Here is a 15559-nt window from a genome sequence, read left to right as displayed (position 1 = left end):
TTATTATTGATTCTGAATTGAATTTTAATACATACATTAATCATGTTACCAAGATTGCCTTCTTTCATCTTAGAAATATTGCGCAAATTAGAGCCTATCTGTCGAAAAACGCTGATCCACGCTTTTGTTTTCTCTCCGCTTGATTACTGCAATGCACTTTTCTCTGGCCTGCCAAAGAAAACAACTGACAGCTTACAACGTGTTCAAAATGCGGCAGCCAGAGTTTTGACTAAAACTAAGATGGGAGAACATATTACTCCAGTTCTAGCTTCACTATATTGGCTTCCGGTTGTTTTTAGGATTGATTTTAAAATTCTTTACTAGTTTATAAAGCTCTTAATGGTCTGGCACCTTCCAACCTCTGACTGCCTGCCTAGATATGTTGCAAACCGCCCCCTCAGGTCTTGAAGTGCTGACCTGCTAGTAGTGCCTACAATGACATAAAAAACACGGTGAAGCAGCATTCTGCTTCTACGGGCTGACGGTGTGGAATAAACTCCCATTACACCAGACAGGCAGCCTCTGTGGATAGCTTTAAAGCACAGCTTTTAGTTGATTTTTAAATCTCTGTGTTGGTTTGACATTGTTTAAGCTGCTGTGCAGGCCATGTTGACCTAGGCCTGTGATATTCATAGGCAGTCATAGTAGCCAATTGGAATGGAATCTGCTAAAACTGACTGATATACTGATACAGGACCATAGGCTATATATTGTCGCTGTCGGGTGGAACCCTTCGATGTCCAAAACTGTTCCTTTTTTAATTATTATTTAAAAACAATTTAAAATAGTGAAAATAGCCAATCTACAAGCTATATTATTAATAATTAAGAAATACTACAGTTTAAATAGTGAAAAATTAACCATTAAAATTAAGTCATTATTAGTCCAAGTCCAATCACACGTAATTTTAATGAAAATAACGTGTGGGTGAAAATACATCAAATCTCTAATCTGTGAATGCTCATGTGATTCATGTAAATGGACAGTCAGTGCTGAATGTGACAAATAGAGAGACCAATATAATTGTACAAATATTAGTAATTTGCCAATACATTATTTTGTGAAATAAATGGGTTATATTTCACTGATAGTTATACTATTCTTGTATATTAAAATTAAATCACCCGTAGCCTTGAAGTTAAATTAATTATTTCCGTGGACTTAAAAGTAATTGTTTTATTTGATGGCCTTCCTGCCCTGGCATTTAGCCTTATTGTGCCCTCAAAAAATTGTCAACACGAAAGGCCAAATGGCCTGGCCCTAAAATGACAAAATTCCTTTCCTGGTTAGCACTATGGACAGGTAACAGCTCAGACCTGTTGAGGACCATTTGCGGTCGAAACGTTGCCTAACTTATTATAAATACAACTTTTCTACTGGGAGCTGTAACGGTGTGTGGATTTCCCCTCTTTTTCCTGATGTACGTATTGTTGTCCAGCACCCATATTATGAAGACATTCACAGGTGTTACCAATGATACTAATGAAGGCTCTGTTCCATTCTGGTCAAACAGAGTCAGGGTGCTGATATTGTGCATGTTGGCTCACTGGAAACACTCTGTTACACCAGTGGGTCTACAGTTGCGGTCCAGGGACCCTCATGGGCTTCCAAATGGCCCCTTACAGGTGTGTAACTGGAGTGTACAAATGGAACCAAGGTTCCATTTGTACACTCTCAGAGTTATGGGGGTCGTGGAAACCACTGTGCTAGACTAAACGGAACAGAGCCGTCATTAGTATCATTGGTAACACCTGTGAAGGAAGTGATAATATGGCTGCTGTGCATAGAGCCTATTGTTTTCGGATGTGTGTGCTTACCCCTCGTCCCAACAGCTCAGGTACACAACCAGAAGAGGTATGCAAAGTGGATTAACACATAAACTGGATATATCCAACAACACCATAGCACATACCTCTGATCACTGTAGGGGTTTCCAGAAATTGTGGAAAGTTAAAAAATAATTGTGGAAAATGTCACCCTACATTGCACATGACAGGCCAAATGAAGAGGATCTATGAAGTCACCAGCAGAGGTCCCCATAACACACCTTAAATGTCATCATTGCATGTTTCTGTGTTATAATAATGATGTCAATACCTTTTTAGATGGCATTTTACATTACATTTACATTCCTAAATGTGGCACCATTGACTTACCCAACATACATTTGAGAGTTAGTGATTACGAACGGGCAGGGTGACAGGATTAATGTTTGTTGCTTGTCTGTTGTAAGGTGGTTTAGTTTTTGTTTTGGTTTGAAGATGGATAGCGTTATTTTTTTTTATGAGTTATGTGTTATTTTACGTTATCTTATTCGTTATGCATTCTGAGACAATTTGTTTACATAACGTGTGTGTGTGTGTGTGTGTGTGTGTGTGTGTGTGTGTGTGTGTGTGTGTGTGTGTGTGTGTGTGTGAGAGAGAGAGAGAGTGAGTGAATGTACAGAACTAACTGTTATCAGGTGATGGTCACCATAACACACATCTCATCTGAAGTACTAATATGACGAGGAAGTTCAGGGGCGTGGCCTAGGATGAATTTCCTGTTTCGTCAAGTTATTTAGATTTGTTCACTTTTATTATATAAAGGAAGATTGTGACTTCAGTTTGTGAGGAGCCTTTTGGATTTTCTTTTTCAGTTTAGTCTCAATAAGAAAAGTAAATACATTTCATGACAGAACTGTGTTCTCATACTTATGAATGCACACACAAGTATATCTCATTATACATTAAATACACGGATAGACAAAAACATTACGTTCCTGTTGGGGGCATTTTTAAGCCTTTATTTGATAGTTAAATTAGAGAGAGAGTAGGGGAATGACATGCAGCAAATGGTCCGAATCAAACTGTGGACTCGCTGGCATTTTGCACCCATGTGGTATGTGCCACGTTGCTAATCGGGTCACCCCACTTTTGGGATTATTGAGACTAATCTGATTCCATGTAAAATATATATTTCTATTGTATTTATTTTGGGTGTCAGGAACCCGACCTGGGTATACTTGGACCAATACAAACGGAGCACAGAACCAGGAGTTTGCAGAAATTAAATCCTTTACTTTTCAGAAGTTAAACAAAACAACAAAGATACACCTCGGCAGAGGGAAAAGGTACGCAACGGTAGGCAAAACACAGGGAGAGTTGTTCACACAAACAGTAGGTCACTCGACACTAGGTTATCACAAAGCACTGGGGCAACAGAGAACGTCTGGTTAAAAAGTCAATTGAATCAGTGTCACAGCGCGCAGCTGGGCGCACAGCTGTAGCCTGTCTCCTCATCACCAGGAAAGAAGGGGGGAGGCCAGGGTCAGAGTGTGACATTGGGTTTGTTCATATATGTATTTAGAAATACAATGAAGTGCATTGTGTTGGTGCTAGTAACTCACTCACTCACTCACACACACACACACACACACACACACACACACACACTGCAAAAAATTGGATTTTAAGAAAGTAAAAAAATCCTCGATCCTAGCATATTAGTCTTATATTTTGTCCAAAAAGAAAAAATGTGCTTGTCAAAGAACATTTTTGCTTGTCAAACATGTTTCAAACAAGATTTTATTTTCTCATTTTAGGGAAATGTAACTTGCATTTTCTTAATAGGGAATTTAATCCATTTTTGAGCAATACTTAACCAGTAACAAGCTACAACAGTGGTTTGCATCATATCCCAGCGGAGGCACAAGATTATTTTTCCTTATTTTAAGAGTAAGACCAGTTGGAACAGCTTCTCAATTTAAGAATTGTTTTATTTAATTCAACTGTCAATCTAATGCGACTTCATCACATAGAAATAACATGTTTCAGATCAAACAAACATGTTTCAGATCAAACCAACCATTTAACAAAGTGCACATTGGCTTTGGTAAAAGTGCAAGCTACACTTTAAAATCTGGGAACTATAAAACATTTCATTATCACATCTTAACAAAACTCGGCAACGCTGTGCATGCATGTTACTTTCAGATGAGATAAAAATAAAAAGTGATTTAAACAAAAAATAGAAGTTTGGGTGTTAGGGTTCAACTGGTCACATGCACACTACAGTTTCATTCCCACCCCCAGTACATTAATTTAATTCAACAATCTGACATCACAGATAAAGACCATGTTTCAGATCGTTCAAACCATTTAACAAACAGTGCACATTGGTAAAAGTGCACGCTACACTTTACAATCTGGGAACTATAAAACCAGTCTTAAACTCTGCAGTAACGCTGTGTAGTTTTATGCATAATGTTATAGGTACTTATTGGACAAAAGAAAAAAGAATATAAAACAAAAAAATGTAAGTGATATCAAGCACGCTCTGTAGACTTCAACTTGACACGCTACAGCCCCCCCCCCCCCCCACCCCCACCCACAGTACAGTACACACCAAAAAAAGAAATTAACATACAGGCAGGACAGTGTCATAAAAAAATAATAGTAAAATAAACAATAATGATAAAGAAACCACAACAGTCACCAGTCTCAATTTGGATCAACTCGCCATTGCAAAGAGGAGTGAGCTCTAATGGGGTTTTACACTGACAAGGGACATTCCATTCGTACAGGGGACCTGGGGAATTGCACGGTGCTGCAATGCTCGAACATGCTTTTAATGGCGCCGAAACAAAGGTGCAACCAAATCAAATGTTTATATACTATTTGTACAAGGCAGGAAGATGTATATGACCACAGGTTACAACACTGTTAGGATGAACTAATTATAAGGATAGTTCTTAGATTGCTGGTAGCAGGTTGCCCTGAGCGTCGTCGATTAGAACGATACCTCCCGTGGGGCCCTAGTAATTCAGGCCGGTAGGATGAGATCAGGTAGAAGAGTAAATGGTTTGTAAGGCCTTCACTCTTTCTTAGTTAGTTATACTTATTAGTTACTGAACCGGAATATATCTGATCTGATCTATCCTGCCTCAACTCAACCTTATAAACTGGTAGGTGTCATTGTCATCCTACACGTTCGCCATATAAGGACGACCCTAGAGCATAGCCGCTTCGTTTATCATCCATGTATGGATATTTAGGAGGTGCCCGAACAGAGGATACCTCTGTAACAACACTGATACGTCCCAGGTGCATCCATGTGATGTTTTTTCGTTATAGTTATTCTATTTATAGTGGCTCATAGGAATTTATAGACTACCTGACAACCAGGAATAGATTGGTGACCACCAGAGAGTAGATGGCATCCGGGAGAAGTTTGGGTTGGCGCCCCAGTCTGTGTCTTCCGTGAGGAAGTAGCCCAACAAATCCACGGTGAGGCCTTTAGGAGGGCCATTCAAGCAATCGCTAAGGGAGGCTGCAGTAGTGCAGTACCACCACAGGCCAAGACACCATCACACCAGAATTAAATGTTTGGAGCGGGGTAGTCTGGTGCAACGCACAGGTCCTGGACCTGGTGAGACGGAGGAGGAGCCCGGCCACGAGGCCATCCACAGAGCCTAGTCCCTCCACGTGCCAGAGTATCTCCTCTCCCCCATTCCTGGCAGAGTAGTTTCGGACAAGTGTATTAAGTGGCCCTGTCTTTCCCTATTTAGGACTGACCGTGGGTAGCTACCTGGGACGTAAGTCGGGGCTTCATCAACCCTGGCTGGATCACCTGGGCGAGGGTGTATGTTGCGAGACCCGAAACATCCTATGACCCCACACTATAAAATCTGATTTCATGTAATGGTAGACCTTACTTAAAAGAAAGAGTACTCTTTACTCATTTCGGCTTAATTTGTTGACTCTACTAGATGAAATCTAGTAGAGTCAACTTTCTGGTGAGGAAAGTAATTAAACTTCGTCTTTTCAGTAACCCTTACTTAACATTATAAAGTGAGGAGGATTTGTAAGTAAACTAATGTCTTTTCAGTAATCTTTACTTAACATTATAAGTGAGGATGACTTTTAGTGTTTTATTAAACGTATGTCTTTTCAGTAATCCTTACTAAACATTATAAGTGAGGAGGATTTGTATTAAACTAATGTTTTTTCAGTAATCCTTACTTAACATTATAAGTGAGGATAATTTTGGTGTTTGTATTTATCTATTTATATGCATAATATAACATATACGTATATGTGTACATGTGACACTGATAAAGCTCAAAGGTCAGCAAAAAGACTGCAAAGGTCAACCCTGGTTATGTCGAATGGTGGGTTACATCAATAGTCTACAACTTTTCAATAAGAAGTTATAGATTTTTGAAATAGTTCAAAGTTAAGCTTTTCTCACAATTTTCAAAAATATTTTCTTTAAATTAAAAAACACGTTTTCAGACTCAGAAGAGGACGCTGAATCGAATGGGCTAGGTCTCGATTTTGTATGACCCTTAGAAAGTGTTTTAAACAAGCGTTAAAGTTTAGTAAACTTGAAGCTTTTTTCACAAACATATTATTATTTTATTTTGACCCTTCCACCCTTTTATTTATATGATATTGAGTCGAATGGTAGGTTACATCAATAGTCTAGAATTGTTTAATAAGAAGTTATAGATTTTTGAAATAGTTCAAAGTTTAGCTTTTCTCACATTTTTTAAAAATATTTTATTTTTAAATTAAAAAACACCTTTTCAGACTCAAAAAAAGACGCTGAATTGAATGGGATAGGTCTCGATTTTCTAGGACCTTGGGAAATACAAACGGTCACCAAAAAGATTGGACGTTGACTTTTGTATAAAAAACTGATTTTGTTGAGCACAAAATCTGTAACTAATCGCTCCAGATATTTTTTTAAAATCCGAAACTTCTCTCAATCCATATTGAGAGTAAGCCGGATTTTTTGGCACCGGCCCTGATTTTTTCTGACACTGATAAAGCTCAAAGGTCAGCGAAAAGACTGCAAAGGTCAACCCTCGTTAAATTTTTAGAAATTGTATTTTTCTTCGAGACTCTGGCTTTAGACTAATGTGATGGCGCTGATTCCAAATATGCAAGTTTCTTTTTTCTCGGACAACAGGAAGTGCCTCAAAAGGCCACTTTCTGGTTGGTTTTAGGGTGTTCCAAGCCTGTGATTTCTCCGAAATATTTTTTTTCCAAATCTACACGTAAAATAATGCTAAAATTTGAAATAATCAAACCCTAATATCAAATCGTGATTTAATTATCCCTTAATTGGCTATGGTTACGGCTTCGCTATCTCGCTCAATATCTCGAATACGATAAGGACTTAGGGTCCACTTTTTGGATATGTTGTAGAGCTGGCTGAGACGCACACTTGGATGTCTTGTTTGTCCCGTTACGACACATTTCTATTTCTGACTTTGTCCTTTGATATGGTCTTAAGATATAAGACTCTATGTGCCTTCTGAAAGTGTAGGAGGTCAACTTAGGAGTGTCGTACCGGGACAAACAAGACATCCACACGTGCGCCTTGGCGAGCTGTACAACATATCCGAAAGGTGAATTCTAAAAATGCATCGATTTCGAGATATATCGCTTTATTGCGCGTAATAACTTGACATTTGACCCTAGCCAATTAAGGAGAATGGTAAGGCCGTGTCCGAGGAGAGTTATATGGGCGCGTTCGGGGCGACGCGCTGACCCAGAAACAGGTGTCCAATTTTGTTTTTACTCCTTTCAAACAGGTTTTCACTATTATCTCGGCCCCTAGGGGGCGCTGAAACAAACGGACAACGTATTATTGATCAGCTCTTCACCCCGGACGCGTCCATATAACTTTCCTCACACACAAACATGTGGTTCTGAAAATTAGGGTTATTGGGCTTCTTGAATAATTTGGCCACTAGGGGGCGCTGACACAATCGGACAACAGATTATTTATCAGCTCTTCAGCCCGGACGCGCCCATATAACTTTCCTCACACAGGGACATACGGTATGTATTTTTAATATTTTTTTTGAAAATTAAAAAAATAAAGTACAATAAAACATTTAAATAAAATAAATGAAAAAAGTAATCGGGAAAACACGGCCCCCTCACGCATTAAGAGGGCAGGATGAGTCACCAGAACCAAGGACGGGTGTTTTTGATTAATCTAACATGGTTAAAATGGAGTTTGAAGTTACAATGGGTTTGTATAGGAAAGGGGCGTGTCTGATAAAATGAATATCAAATATCTAAATAATGAATCAAGCAACTTAAAAACTGTCTGGGTGGTTCACAAATAGCCTGGTAAACCCTCCCTCCAGAAATCTCAATTGTATTTTATTTCAGGAGTGAGTCTGGCCTGATTGCCCATTGTGGGAGTTTCTAGCGGAATTACAAACTAACCGAGCCAATCAGCATCCTCGCTCATTGTTTTGTGATTGACAGCGGGGGTAGGCCAATCAGGTGGAACCAGAGAGGTTCACACGTCATTAATCAATACACCTTTCATACAAGCTGCTCATTAACATCAAAGACAAACCAATTACTCCTGGTGATAATCACTGCAGCCTAAAGTGGCTTAATTGGACATCAAAGGGCCACTTGGACATCAAAGCTACATTACTCCCACCTATCTCCAGCCTACAGCCCAATTGCCCATATAGGTCTGCAGGCCAGACTAACTCCTGGAATCAAATGGAAATGAGATTTCCGGAGGGAGGGTTTACCAGGCTAGTTCACAAAGGCCTGAGTAGATGATAAAATGACAGAAAGTTTTTTTGAAAGTGAAATATCCCTTTTAAAGGGTTAGTTCAGATTTTTTGAGTATTTTCTGTAGGAAATACTTACCATTAATGTAGTGGTTGCAAAGGTATTAATTGATTGCCCGAGTCCCGTGGTCAGAGTTATGGTCCGTTTCTGATAAATATGAAGTAGTTCCGGTATATTAGTAGATTTGGTGGGGGCCGCTCATTAAATATAAATAAATTAAAAAAACTAACGTCATTTGTATTGTTGACCTATTTCTACCATATAGAGCAGGTTTCGTTCAATTTCGACCCCTCTGTCACATAGTACTAATGTTTGTGTCCAAAATCACTGCGCCACGGCAGCCTACTCACACACAAAATATATGACACAAAAAGTAGTACCATGTGACAGAGGGGTCGAAATTGAACGAAACCTGCTCTATATGGTAGAAATAGGTCAACAATACAAATGACGCTAGTTTTTTAAATGTATTTATTTTTAATGAGCGGCCCCCTCCAAATCTACTAATCTACCGGAACTACATTCATATTTATCAGAAACGGACCATAACTCTGACCACGGGACTCGGGCAATCAATTAATACCTTTGCAACCACTACATTAATGGTAAGTATTTCCTACAGAAAATACTCAAAAAATCTGAACTAACCCTTTAAGTGTATTTATTTTTGGACATCACTTTACACAAGTGTATTCTAACATCACGTTTTGTGTGTGTGCTTTTGGTCCTGCTAAGTAAGGCTGTATTGTCTGAATTTTCATTATAATCAATGGGGAAAGCCTCGCTCCTGTTCAGTCCAATCAGATGTAGGGTCTGTCTACTGCATCCTCCTAACTCTATGACTGTATCCTGTATACAATTCAAAGGGCTTTGAATGGTATACGGGGCGTATACCATGCACCGTTTCCGTATCCGCCCAAACCTAGAACCGCACTCAGGGTTGCCAGATCTGCTCATTATAATTTCCCTGCAAGATTTTATTTGAAAATAGCCGATCTACAAGCTCACAACGCGTCGCATCGCGACGCGTTGTGAGCTTGTAGATCTGCTATTTTCAAATAGCTGATGTATGTGTTAAAGTGCTCATGTTGCCCATAGTCGCTTCTTTTGGGCTGGTTTTCCTAGACCTGGTTGCTTGTTTCTCTCACAGAATCTGGCAACACTGACCGCACTACACATGCGCAGTTGATCACTGGAGAAGCGCGCGTAAGAAACAGGAAGAGAAGAACGGTGTTGTTTTTCTTCAGCTCTAGTCTGCTCCGTTCATTCATTCAGAGTTGTTATGCTAAGGTAAGTTAACGTTCACTGTATATACTATATATTTAGCAAACGTTCAGGGCCATGTTTTAAAGCACTATTAAAACGGAGAAGCAGCCTGAAAGATGAATTGAGCACATATGTTAGATGTGATAATCCCTTATCCAGCTCTGGTTGTGGAGAACATATTTTCAGGCAGCATGAGCAAAATATGTTGAAACTAGTGTTCGGTACAAACGTATTTACACACAATTACAATATTATTGTATCCAAGTGATGTTTAAAGCAGGGGTCTTCAACAGGGGGTCCTCAGAGTTACTACCCAGGGGCCGCCAAATCTGTGTGTGTGTGTTATATATTTATTTTTTACATTAACCACTTGAACCCTAGCATCCCTTTTCTGAGGGTAACCAAAAATAGCAGATCTAGAAAAATAGCAGATCTACAAGCTCACAGTGAGCTTGTAGATCTGCTATTTTTGGCAAAAAGGTTTGGTCTAGGGGTAAAAAGAGCAGACCAAGTTGAAAAAAAAGTTTAATCTGAAATACAATTTTATACAATATAGAGGGGGTCCCTGCTCCATCTCTCTCTCAGCTAGGGGTCTTTGGAAAACGTTGAAGACCTCTGGTTTAAAGCATCTATTTACTACTTTACTTTAGCCATATTTTATGTTTGTCATACAACTGTGTTGTTTAAAAAAATGTTTAAAAAATGTTCATCTACAAGCTGACAACATGCTTTGTGATCTTGTAGATGTTCAGAAAATCGCTTTTATAAGAATATTATTTATAATAAATGTATTCAATTAAATGTTGCACCCCTGTGGGTTAGAAAAGCTAAACTGGCCTAGGGCAGTGGTTACCAAACTGGGGGTCCCAAGAAGATTATCTTAATGTTTTTCTCACTCAACAGTAAACAAACCAACATACAGTGTAAGTGCATACACTATACAGGGTATCTGCACATTTATAAAGAGACAACTTAAGGACTTATAAGACCTTTTTAATGCCTCTAAAACAGGGGCTTTCAACCAGTGGTCCAGGGACCACCAGTGGTCCTTGAGGGGGTTCCAGGGGGTCCCCAGGCAAATGAATAGTTAGCAACCAAATTGACCCTTATATGTCTGTAACTCTGAGTGTACAAATGGAACCAAATGGACCCGTTAGGGTCCATTTGGTTCCATTTGTACACTCTCAGAGTTAAATGAACACTGATGATGGTGATACAGTGTAGATTGGGACCCCCTAAAAAATCTAAATGGTTGAGTCCCTGGCATATATTTTCAAATGGGGGTCCCAGGGCTAATATTTGTCAATTTGGGGGTCCTTGATGCGAAAAAGGTTGAAAACCACTGCTCTAAAATATAAATGGACACACAACAAACAATACTACAAAACATGGTCAAACATTGGCCACATTGTCAAATATTACCTAAGAAATAGGCGCACATTGTGAAAATAGAAGATCTACAAGCTCACATCACAACGCCTCGCGATTGTGAGCTTGTAGATCTGCTATTTTCACAAGCCCGCGGACCCCCATTTGAAAAGATATGCCAGCTAGGGAGTCCCATAAGAGAAGATTTTGTTAATTTAACCATAAGCCATAAGGGTCAATTTGGTTCCTAACTATCCATCATTTAGCTCGGTACCCCCTGGATCTCCCTCGAGGACCCCTGGGGGTCCCCGGACCCCACTTTGAGAACCAATGGCCTAGGTTACCAAGTTAAAACATATTTAGCTTTTACATATTCATCTTGACTATGAGTTATTTATGTTTTCACTAACTATCAACGTGTCTTCTTTCTTTTTTAGGTGTGGATCTTTTGAGACAGCATAGAAATGCACTGGAAGTGTAAGTACTGCTTTTTTCTTCAGAAAAGAGGGCTCAATTATTTAAGCACTATCGCTTGAAACATGGAAGCTATGCCAGAACCACGCCAATTCCCTGCCTTCACACAGATTGTCTGTGCACATTTAAGTCATTTAATGCCCTGAAAGTACATTTATCAAGACATCACCATGAAGAGAGACAGATGAGTGGAGCTGATGAAATCCGTGTGATATTCCATTGCCCTCATTGCAATTTTGAAGAACCCTGCACAGAGCACATTTTTTTCTCCCATTTGCGCCAGCATCTTAGAAATCATGAAACGGTTAAGTGTCCATATCAAAACTGCACTGTTGAGTATAATAACTACTCATCATTTAATGCTCATAAATGTAAAGAACATAGCCTTCCCAGTGAGAAGCATTTGAAGCCTGAAATTGCCATGCACATTGCAGTGATTGCACCTCAAAATTCTGATCAAGATGTGCAACAAGATGAGGCCGATGACCGTACAGATTTTGGCCAAGAGGAACATGAGGAAGAGTCTCAAATTGGAAATTTGGATGATCTCTATTTTCACAATTGTTGCCTCTTTCTTATATCATTTGACAATTTGGCCAATGTTTGACCAGTTTTTATAGTGTAGTTTGTTGTTTACCTTTGATTCAGTAATGGTCTTTTTCTTTCCTTTTGAGGCAATAAAAATGCCTAAAAGTCCTTAAATTGTCACTTCACTGTCATCGGGGGGACCCCCCCCAAAACAAAAATCATGTGGGGACCTCCCTGGGGGTCCCGAATTATCATTGTACCAACAATTAATGCGGTAGGGTTAGACAGTGTCACGTTGTGAGGGTGTAGGCTGGCCATTATTGAGAATGTTGTCCAAAATAGGGACACCAGGTTGAAAACAGACTATTATTAGTAGTAGTAGTAGTAATTTGTATTATTATTATTAGATTGTGGCTTATGTTGTTTGTATATTTGGCTGTTTGTCTTGACTGCAAGGCCCTTTGCTACTGTCTTGTCTAGCCTCATTTATGCCAGTGGTTGCCAGTGGTTATTTGTTTAATTCCTTTTTTTACTATTACTTAGTTATTTCTAATTGGCGTCTAGACATTACCAAACATTGTTTCTAATGTATATTATCCTTTCATCCCTTACCTCATAGAGCACTACAATGTTGCAGGACAGATATGCAGCCAAGTGAGTAAGCTACTACTCATGTTAACACACCACTGATACCTGGCAGACAAATGACAAACATCTGACACACTTCAGTTTCTGCTATTAGAAACGTAATGCCAGGTTACACTTTTAAATTGTAATTGTTTATTTTTGTTATGTTTTCTGGCAGTCTGGCAGAGTCAACTCAGAGCCTAAGACCAGACCCAACAAGAAGGATGTTTCCCAGGTCTTGGACCTTGAATAACAACCCAGATGGGCCTTCATTGACTCATTGACCCCTGCTTCAGAGAACTGGAACATGTAAGCAAATGTATTCCTTTGAAGTAGGCCTGCATGTGCTTCCTTCAGTCAGTTGAATATTAAGAACACTAAGTATATTTTATTGTAGGACTAGTGCTCATGATGCACACCAGCAAATAGTTATTGATGGGGATGGGGTGGCGACTGTTGACGAATACAAGTATTTGGGTACAACGATTGATTCCAAGCTGACATGGAATTCCTACACTGATGCCATCTATAAGAAAGGTCAGCAGAGGCTGCATTTTATGCACAGACTGAGACAGTATAATGTGCAAAAAAGTGTAATGGTGCTCTTCCATCGATCCTTCGTGGAGAGTGCACTGACTTTCTGTTTCCTGGTATGGCTCACTATCATTGGTTAATAAGAACAAACTCCATAAAATCATCAATGCATCCAGCAAGATAGCTGGGGTACGACATGAGAGTATAGCAGCAATGTATGAGACCCGGGTGCTTAGGAAGGGGAGAGCTATTGCTTGGGATTGAACGCACCCGTTATACAGTCAATACCACCTTTTACCATCAGGACGACGGTACACAGTGCCAATGTTGCAGGCTAGGGCTTCAAGATCATTTGTCCCTATAGGACTCCTGAACAAACAGGCCCCATCTCAGTTCTGTGCATACAATGTAATGTGATGCCTCTTGAATCATGACTGGTGGCCTTTTCCAGTTTGTATGTATTTTGTATTTATGTTATGTGTTTGTGATTTTTTTGTATCCTGATGGCACAAAAATGTTGTCTCTCTGTGATCTCTCTCTAGTTATGGATGAACACCGGTAGATCCTCGTTGGAGGAATGTGAACTGACCTGCTCTCTCTCTTTATCTGTCTGTGTCATAGGATGAACTCTGACGAATCCTCGATTGACGGAACTCCTACTTTGTACCCAAAGTGATCCGCTGTGGGACCTTAAGCAGCTGGACAAAGGTACAGTAATTACTGTTTCTGACGGAGTATCTCATGAAAGTATACGCTTGTTTAAATAACTGGCTGCTGTAAATTAATGTTTTTAACTTTGCAGCCCGCCTGACATGTCTCCACCACATGAAGTTAGGACATACATGCTCTGCTCACATCCTTGAGGTAAGAAATGTGCATATATGGCAATTTTCATATTTGACTATAAGATTCAGAATGCAACGCATACATTTTTTGTGATATTTTTTTGTTTTTAGGTTTCGAGAGCCTATCAGGCTTCGAACCCTATTACATCTGTAAGAGTTCATTATTCTTCCGCCGGTTTTGCCAGTTCTGGCCTAACCGCCTGGTCACTTCTTATGAAATTCGGCAATATGGTAGAGGGCTATGCCAAACGGCCAAAACCCGAAACTCACAACCATTGGCCAAAGGGTGGCGCTGTAGCACTCAATTGAAAATGCCAACTTTGAACAGGTACAGCTCATGCCCTGTTCGACCTACAGCCATGAAACTTCGATACACACATGCGTCTCCTCATGCCTAACAACTTTCACTGTTTGACTTTTGACCTCTGACCTTTAGATCTCCCACCATTTCGAATTCTATGAAAAGCAGTAAAAAGCAGTAAAAAGCCTACTCCTCCTGGGATTTATGAGCAATCTGTACGAAACTGTATACACATGAACTTTGGACCAATGCCGACAGACGTAACCAAGCGGATTTTCCATAAGTGAAAACGTTAAGCTTTTATAAGCCAATGAAAATTGCAGCTTTTTTTTAATTATTCATCTGCCCCTAACACATACATGCAGACTCACATTTGTTTGACACTTTGCAATATTGTAGAGGGTCCTTCCAAGTATCACTGAAACCAATCTTACTCCAATTGGTCAAAGGGGGGCGCTATAGCAATTTTTTGAAAATGCAAACTTTAAACAGGCAAAAGTCATGCCTCGTTTGGCCGACAGCCGTTAAACCTGCTTACACATGTGCCTTGACTCATGAGGAACACATGTATCACTTTGACCAGTAAGCTCTGCCCTTAGATTGTCTGCAATTTTGAGCAGTTTGAAAAACATTTAAATCCAGGATTTCTGAGCAATTTGCATGAAACTGTGTCAAATACATGTTTGAGGCCCTTTTTCACAGGTTCAGGTGTGTTGGTTCAATAGCTTGATCGCTTAATCATCTGCCTTGAAACCATAGGGTAGCCGGTTCGAATCCCACCTCAGGTAGACTTAATTATAATTGCATTGCACACAACATGACTATATCAATGAATACATGTGCAATTGTTAAAGATGACGAGAAATGCATACTTGAAAGTAGTTATTTTCAATGTATGACGTACTTCATTCGCGCTTTTGTTTTGTTTTGTTGGATTCTCCCTTTTCACTGTCTAAGGCTGTGTATTGGATAGCTCCACCAGTAGAGTGTGAGTCTCATGTGCCGAAGGTCCCTGGTTCGAA

General features: G+C 39.7%; 1 long non-coding RNA gene across 1 annotated transcript; it reads left to right on the top strand.

Moving 5' to 3' along the window:
* The first annotated feature begins 13057 nt into the window (after positions 1–13057).
* On the top strand, positions 13058–14311 carry LOC311041214. Its single transcript, XR_014600375.1, has 3 exons — positions 13058–13166; positions 14013–14099; positions 14194–14311. It is a non-coding gene; the product is annotated as an uncharacterized lncRNA (long non-coding RNA).
* The last annotated feature ends 1248 nt before the right edge of the window (positions 14312–15559 follow it).

Source organism: Gymnoscopelus microlampas (assembly GCF_963454915.1).
Source record: "Gymnoscopelus microlampas genome assembly, contig: SCAFFOLD_148, whole genome shotgun sequence".
Classification (NCBI taxonomy): domain Eukaryota; kingdom Metazoa; phylum Chordata; class Actinopteri; order Myctophiformes; family Myctophidae; genus Gymnoscopelus; species Gymnoscopelus microlampas.
This window is presented reverse-complemented; position numbering and strand designations above follow the sequence as displayed.